This window comes from Corvus brachyrhynchos, unplaced genomic scaffold (assembly GCF_000691975.1).
Source record: "Corvus brachyrhynchos isolate BGI_N302 unplaced genomic scaffold, ASM69197v1 scaffold219, whole genome shotgun sequence".
Taxonomy (NCBI): domain Eukaryota; kingdom Metazoa; phylum Chordata; class Aves; order Passeriformes; family Corvidae; genus Corvus; species Corvus brachyrhynchos.
This window is the reverse complement of record NW_008240034.1, coordinates 1,725,098-1,732,728: the sequence shown is the minus strand read 5'-3', so window position 1 is coordinate 1,732,728 and position 7,631 is coordinate 1,725,098. Positions and strand designations below refer to the sequence as shown.

Sequence of the window (7,631 nt, the reverse complement as noted above, 5' to 3'; positions counted from 1 at the left end):
TTCCTGCCCAGGAATTGCTTTTCCTCGAAGCAAAAGAGGGAAGAAAGTTTAAAATAAACCCTGCAGACAGCAGCATTCCACCAGCAGGAGCTCATTCCTTCCAGGAACCCATTCCCCAGGAAAGATTTGGGGCTCCAGCTCTGCTCAGCAGCAGCTCCTTCACCACTTCCCGAGTTTCCTCGGGACGAGGGGCGGTGGAAACAACAGGACTCGTTTCAGTGGGAACAGAGCTATTTTTAAAAGGATTTTTGCTTCTGGGATGCCAATTTCCAGGAGTTGTTTGGAAAATGAGATTTTCAAAATGTACCAAGGCTAAAGGAACAAAGTGTGCAGCAGCAGCAGCTCCCTCTGCTCGGGATACACCAGGGATGGGTTTGACTTTCCAGCTTCCTTTCATCCAAAAATAAAAAAAAAAATCACCTTTTCTTCTTTTTAGAGGGCAAAATAGCAACCAAAAAGAAAAAAAAAAGGAAAGAAAAAAGTTTATTCTTCAAATCCTCCAGTTTCAGCAAATGCCTGCAGCTGTTCCAAGCAGATCAAACCAGGAATAAACAATCCTGGACAATCCTTCCCTACTCCTGAGGTTTAATGGAATTATTCCAGCCCAAAGCCTCTGCCAGGCACACACACGAGGGGATTTTTAATATCACTGACAGCATCCCAAAAATGGCAGGAATTTTAAAATTCACAGCAACTGCTTGGAAGAGGAAGAGGAGGTGAAAGAGGATCCAGCTGAGGGAGAATTCCTGACACTGTAAATACCAGAGGGGATGCTGAGGTTTGGGATTCCTGCAGTGCCACTGGGCAAGCGAGCAGGAATTGGCTTTGCAGTGCTCTCCAAAGGGTTATTCCATAGGTTGCTCCAACAATTTGGGAATTTCTCCAGTAAAACCACTAAAAACACCACACAAAAATAACCCTGATAAACCATCCCCGCTCCCAAATCAATCAAACACTTCCTGGGGAAGGGATCTTCCCCCTTTTCCTTCCAGCTGGGAAAAGATCACCACAGCAAACAGGGAAAGGAGGAAAAGGATTTGGAAGCAAGGTTAATAACTTGGGTTTAATTGTGGCTGCTTCTCCCAGGAGAGGTTTTCACCTCAGAGCAGCTCCTGAGGTTGTTTCAATGCGGTTCACGTTACACAAGTGCCCTCAATCTTCCAGGGAGGATCAGCAACGTTAGACAGGCAATTAATTCAATAATTAAATGCCTTAATGACCCCTGGAGGGTCTTGATCTAGCTGTGATTCCTGGGTCAGGGTGGCACCGTTACTGCAGGATATAAATCCCCCCCCAAAAAAAGGGGATTTGTGTCACTTTAGGAATGGGGGGAGAATTGAGAGCATGAAAAGCTGCTCCTAAAAAATCAGAGAAGAGCATGAGAGTCCTGACTGGCACCACAAAGAGATCAAAAAGGGGGAAAAAAATCAGGATCATGGGATCACTGAGGATGGAAAAGAGCTCTGGGATCACCGAGTCCCAGCTGTGCCTGATGCCCACCTTGTGCCCAGGCCGGAGTGCCACATCCAGGAATTCCTTGGGCACCTCCAGGGGTGGGGATTCCAAACCTCCCTGGGCAGTTCCAACCCCTGAGCACCTTTTCCAGGAGGAAATTCCCGCTGATGGCCCACCTGGCACAGCTTGGGGCTGTTCCCTCCTGTCCTGGTGTTCCCTGGCTGTCCCCTCCTGCTCCATTCTCCTGTCAGGTCCCTCCTTGAGCACCCAGAGCTGGAAAAATCCCCCTTTCCACACTTCCACAAAAACTCAGTGAACAAAGATTTGCTGGGAGCTGGAGCACAAACATTTCCCACTCGGTGCCCTCAGGCCAAACATTCCAACAAGAACAACCTCCCGGAGTTTTTTCCCTTTCTTTCTTTGATTTTTTCCCCTTTTTCCTCCTGCTTTGCATTAAACCTCTGACTCACAGCGAGGCTCCCAAGGATCCCACATCCATCCTGTCTCCGAGGACACCCCAAGTGCACAAATTAGGGCAAAGCAACACAAGTGGGACAGAGAAGGGCCTGATTTTTTTTTTTTTTTTTTGAGGAAAAACAAGGCAAGAGGAAGTGCTGCCGAATCCCTGGGATTTAGGGAAAGGACCAATGGTCACATGATGATGTCCAGCCCCAAATGCAGCTGCTAATGAGTTGCCCAGTTTATTACTCAGCTCCCGGGGATGAGGAGCTCGGGGCTGGTGCTGCTGCTCTCAGCTGAGAGCTCATCCACAACTCCGGCTGCCAGGGACACAGTGCCCTCTCTTGGAGACTCCAAATCCAGCCCCACGCCAGGATTGAGGACAAAACACCGCTGGAATATCCTAAAAAAAATGATTCCTGCCCAAGAAACCACTCTGCCCTGGCTGGTTATTCCTTGGAGGAACAGGGGAACACCTTTGGAGCTGCTCCCGAGGCAGGTCAGTGACCTTGAATTACCTCTGCATCCTCTGATCAGAACTGGAATCTTGTTGCAGATTAAGAATTTTGAAGCTTGAGAATATTTAAACTCCCAAAGAGTTGGTGATATTGTGGTGTCCCAGAGGGGTTTGGGATGGAAGGCACCTTAAAGATCAGCCAGTTCCAGGAGAAATGATGGAATTCAGCAGAAGAACCATTCCAGTTTAGAGGCAGCTTTCTCTGTGACCTCAGGGCAGTTTGAGGCACTCGTCACCTTGCCTTGGCCACCATCTCTCAGGGGAGGGCCAGTCCCCACTGCCCACCTGGCACAGGTGACCACGGCAAGCGTGGCTGCCCCATCCCGAGGCCAGGCTGGATGGGGCTGGGAGCACCCTGGGATGGTGGAAGGTGGGACTGCATGGGCTTTAGGGTCCTTCCAACCCAAATTCTGGGTGGGGAATTCCCTGATTTGGGGCTCAGGAGGTGTTGGGGTGTCTGTGGGTGCTGCTGTCACATACCTGGGCAGGTGTCCCCACCTCCTGTGGCACACAGGCACTCGCTGCTGGGGGAAGAGGATCTCCTTAAAAAAAAAAAAAAGGAAATGGAGAAAGTTTTCAGCAATTGAAAGGTTCCTGCAGGGAATTCCAACTCCCTTTTCCCCCATTCCCACCAGCCCCTTTTTTCCCTGGTTTTTTTTTTCCCTGCTGGAATCCAGACCAGGCCATTCCAGAACTATTTAAAGCCACCCAGCAGCACGAGGGGACCCATCCACGAGGAGCCTGGCAGCTCCCAGGCTGCCACCTGTGCAATTCCATATCCGAGTCTGAAGATGGCTCCATTGGAACGAGGGATGCCATCCATCCCCCACCTCCAAAAACCACCAGGAATGGAGAAATAATTCCCTCCATCAATCACAGGTGATTTGTCACAGGCTAAAGGAAGCAGCCCCATCCATGATATTCCTGAGGCTGGGAGAGGGGAGCTACAACAAAAGAAAGCAGGGGAAAAATAACCTGAGCGACTCATGGAAGCGAGAGACAAGAAGAGTGACAAAGATTTGAGGAAAGAAAGGGAAGAGGAAGGCAGAGCTGCAGCATTTCATCTTCTGTTCCTCCCCACAACGAGCCAATTAAAAAGCCCACACACTAAATTAATTCCAGTTCCAGGGGAGCTGGAAATACAGAGCCACTATTTAGGTTAGGAAAATTGCTGCATTCTGTTCTTTTGTCAGGTGGCAGAGAATGACATCTGCAAAAAGGGGGGGAAAAAAAGAGCAGAGTTTGAGCCCCCAGCACAGCAGAACCAAAAGAAACTGAGGGAATTCAGGGAAGGCTTGGCCAGGCTGGATCTGAGGATCCCCCTCATCCCCCCAAGGGCACAGGGACAGGACACAGGCGGCTCTGCAAAGATCCCGACGTTTTCCCCACATCCCAACTTTTACACCTCATCAGCTCCTTGTTTTGTTTTAAACCAGGGGCTGGGACGTGGTTACAGAGCTCTGCTTCCCTAAAAAAAAAACCCCCTTCCTTCAGGAACCTGCCCGATGTTTGATTTATCCCTTGGAAAACACCCCTGATAAAACCCAGCCCCAGCGACGTCATCGATTCGAGGGTAAATATCCCAGCCAGGTTTGTGTTCCCATCGTGTCCCAGGCTCCAGATGGGACTCTGGGATTTAATTCCTCAGCACTTCCAGCAGCAAAACCCTGGAGAAGCCCCCTCGTTCTTGGCAGAGAAACCCCCGATTCACGCCGGAATTTTAAGGGAATGAATCCCACGGGGAGCAGAGAATAGGAATTATTATCCCAGCTTTTTTTTAAGGATGACAAAAACCAACCAGGTTAAGCAGGGCTGGTGCTACATGAGGCCACAGGGCAGTGCCAGGGCAGTGCCAGCCTGTTTTCATGGCAACAGCACCAAACCAGCTGCTGCCAGCTCAGCCAGGAGCTTCGGAGCCTCTTTCCAGAGGGAACTGCTCCCTGGGTAATCATTAACAGCAAATCCCAGCCCTGATAAAAGCCTGGAGCAGGGATGGAGCCAGCAGAGATGCTCCAGTCACCAGGAAGCTGGGGATGTTTGCTTGTTCCTGTGGTTCCCCTGCCGAGGGGACAGCAGGAAGCAGCAGCGATGGGAATTGGGAACGCTCATCCATTTGTTCCTCCTGCAGCTCACACATCGGGGCTTTCAGCTGCTGCGTGGCCGTTCCACTTCCCAGTTTTGCAATTCCCAACTGGAAATGCGGTCCCTCCTCTGTTCCCTGCAAGGTCAGGTTGTGAGGGCACCTGGAGGGGCCTTTGCTGTGACAAAGCCACACAGCTGGGAGCCCTGGGACGGACCAGAGGTGACACATCTGCCTTGGGAAGGGATTCTGGGTGTCCTGGGATGCACCTGGATGGGGGTGACAGGCTGCAGGCACAGGGATGGCACGGCTGGGAGTCAGCAGCAGTCCTGGGGGACGGGGAAGGGTCTGGAGGGGCCACACGAGGAGCGGCTGAGGGCGCTTGGTGCGTTCAGCTGGAGGGTCTGGAGGGGCCACACGAGGAGCGGCTGAGGACATTTGTCCAGCTGGAGCCTGAGGGGAGATCCCTTGGGATCTGCAGCTCCGATCTCTGCACTCTGGGAGCAGGGACAGGACCCAGGAACGGCTGGAGCTGTGCCAGGGGGGTTTGGGACGGATCTCAGGGAAAGGTTCTTTCCCAGAGGGTGGTGGGCACTGAACAGGGAATGGTCCTGGCCCCAAGGCTGCCAGAGCAGAGCAGAGTTTGGACACCACTCCCAGGGACAGGACGGGATTTTGGGGTGTCCAGGGCTTGGATCAATGATCCTGTGGGTCCCTTCCAGCTCAGGAGATTCCAAGACTCCATGATTCTATTCCATGGTTGTACCTGCAGCTCCTGAGCATCCTCAGCTGCTCCCACCCCGAACACGGACACCACCAGGACAACGTGGAACACCTCCAGTCCTCTCACCCTTCCCAAGGAACCTGCATTAGGACACCCCCTAAACTCCCTCATTCCCAAAGCCTCAATGCCCCCCAGCCCTGGAACAGTTCCTCTTCCTCCCAACCCTCTGTCCAGGTTGGAATCCAGGGATAACTGCTGAGAGCAAAACCCCTCAGCTGCCGGCAGGACCGAGATTCCCAGAGCCTCCTCCCAGGAGCGGTGTCCACCTCCACCCTTTCCCTGGAATCTCTGCAGCTGCAACGGGCACAGGGGAGCTGCTGCAGCTGAGGAAAATGAAACACAACCAAGCCAGACTGCTCTAAGTTGATAGAAATTGGGATTTTTGATCCCAGAATCCATGGGTGAGCACGGAGAAAGCCTCCTCGAGTGCCACCTGCCTCATCCTCACTAAACCTCTCCTTGGAGTACTTTTAGGATTCACCCCCCCCGCCAAAAAAAAAAAAAAAAAAAAAAAAAAAATCTCTGTGCTCAAAGGCAGGTCCTGAACAGAGTGAAGTGTAAATCAACAACCCCAAAGGCTGTGACAGCCCTGGCTGCAGCATCCCAGCCCCAGGCCCTGGACCCAGCTGGGAGTGGGAGCTCTGTGCCAGGAGAGGCCTCTGCAGAGCCCAGCGGTGCCCACAGGACTCGCTGAGCACAAGGACAAAACCCCCCAGGACATGGCACAGCCAAGCTGTGGCAGAGGGCAGGGAAGGGCAGAGCTGCCCCCACACAGCTCCATGTGGGGATAATTCAGGAAAATGAGCTGGGATTGAGGACGGCACCACAAAACCCACTGCGAGCTCACTGGTGTCTAACGGAGCCTCCTCCTGGCTGGTCTGAATTCCCACACCCCAGGATTTACACCAAAAGCCCAGGATTTACACCAAAAGCCCAGGATTTACACCAAAAGCCCTCACACAACACGATGCTGCGCTTGAGAGAATCCCAGATGTGGGACTTTTAGAAAAATTGTGTTTAGGATCATGGAATGTCTGGATGGTTTGGGTGGGAAGGGGCCTTAAATCCCATTCCAACCCCCCTCCAGGGGCAGGGACACCTTCCACTATCCCAGGGTGCTCCAACCTGGCTTTAGACACTTGCAGGGATCCAGGGACAGCCACAGCTGCTCTGGGAATTCCATCCCATTCCCTCCTCACCCTCACAGGGAGGAGGAACTCCTTCCCAATAACCCATCCTTCCCAATATCCCATCTAACCCTGCCCTCCCTGGAGCTGGCAAAGCAGCAAAATCTGCATCCCTCAGGATGGACCAACTCAGGAGCTCAGAGTGAAGCTCCTTCCACCCCTGGAACACCGAGCGTGGTTCCCATCCCACAGAGCAGGAAATATCCCAAGATCCTGGCAGGAATGGGATTCCAGCTCTCCTCGTGTCATCCTCACTCCGAGCTCCTGATGAAGGCTCAGAGGCACCAACAAACCTTCAAAGAGCACAGCAGCAACCACTGCAAAGCCTTAGAATTCCACAAAAACCCGCTCCTAACGAGATCCCTGTCGGAGCCACGTCAGCCAGGAAAGCAAGCTGGGAGTATTTATAGCCCTGGATTAGAGCAGGATCTGCTGGGAATCTGCTCATGCGGAGAATGGAGCAAATTCCCGTTCCCGGAGAGGCGTGAGGGTGACAGAGGTGAAAGATTTATGGCCTCTCACTTCCCAATCCATCTTTTTTTCCAGCACATTTATCCAGCTCACAGAGTTTATGCAGCTTTATCCAGCTGTGCTCCTGGAATTCTTTGTCATTCCCACTTCCTCCGGGCTAATGGGAATGCACACACAGGCATTAGGGACAGGAATTAATTAAATCCTGCAACGGCTTCACCTGCTCCTCCACTTCCTACTCCAAACCAGCAGCTCCACAACAACCCTTTAAATCGGGATAACGGCGTTATCCTGGAAGGAATGGATAAGGAGCACTTGCCAGCCCTCAGCATCCCCTCTTTTATTCAGACAAATCCAACCACTGCTGGCAAAAATGGCTTTTCCCTCGGATAATCCCACGGAAATTCGGTTACGCAGCGATCCGGGCAAAACTCAAACCCAACCAATTCTGCGAAGTTCTGGAATTTACAAACACCCAGGAGGAGAAAAAAATCCCTGCTTGGATGAAACCCGGGAGAACATTCAGGAAAATAGGGATGTGGACAAAAGCCTTTCAGACTCTGTTCTGGGCTGAAATGGAACGTGGCCAAGCCCACCCCTCTCCCCACCCAGCTGTTATATTTTATTTTCATCACCAGCTCCCAACCCGATCCATGGGCACCAGCACTTGGATCAGCT

At 52.2% G+C, this 7,631-nt stretch overlaps 1 protein-coding gene across 1 annotated transcript in view; it reads right to left on the bottom strand.

Annotated features, from left to right (window-relative positions):
* The window catches only part of LOC103622140 (guanine nucleotide-binding protein G(I)/G(S)/G(O) subunit gamma-7), a 36,026-nt gene extending 33,019 nt beyond the window's left edge, over nt 1-3,007 (bottom strand). The window contains exon 1 of the mRNA XM_008641042.2: nt 2,912-3,007. The gene's annotated coding sequence lies outside the window, so the exon portion shown is untranslated. The remainder of the gene's footprint in view (nt 1-2,911) is intronic.
* Nucleotides 3,008-7,631: the final 4,624 nt, after the last annotated feature.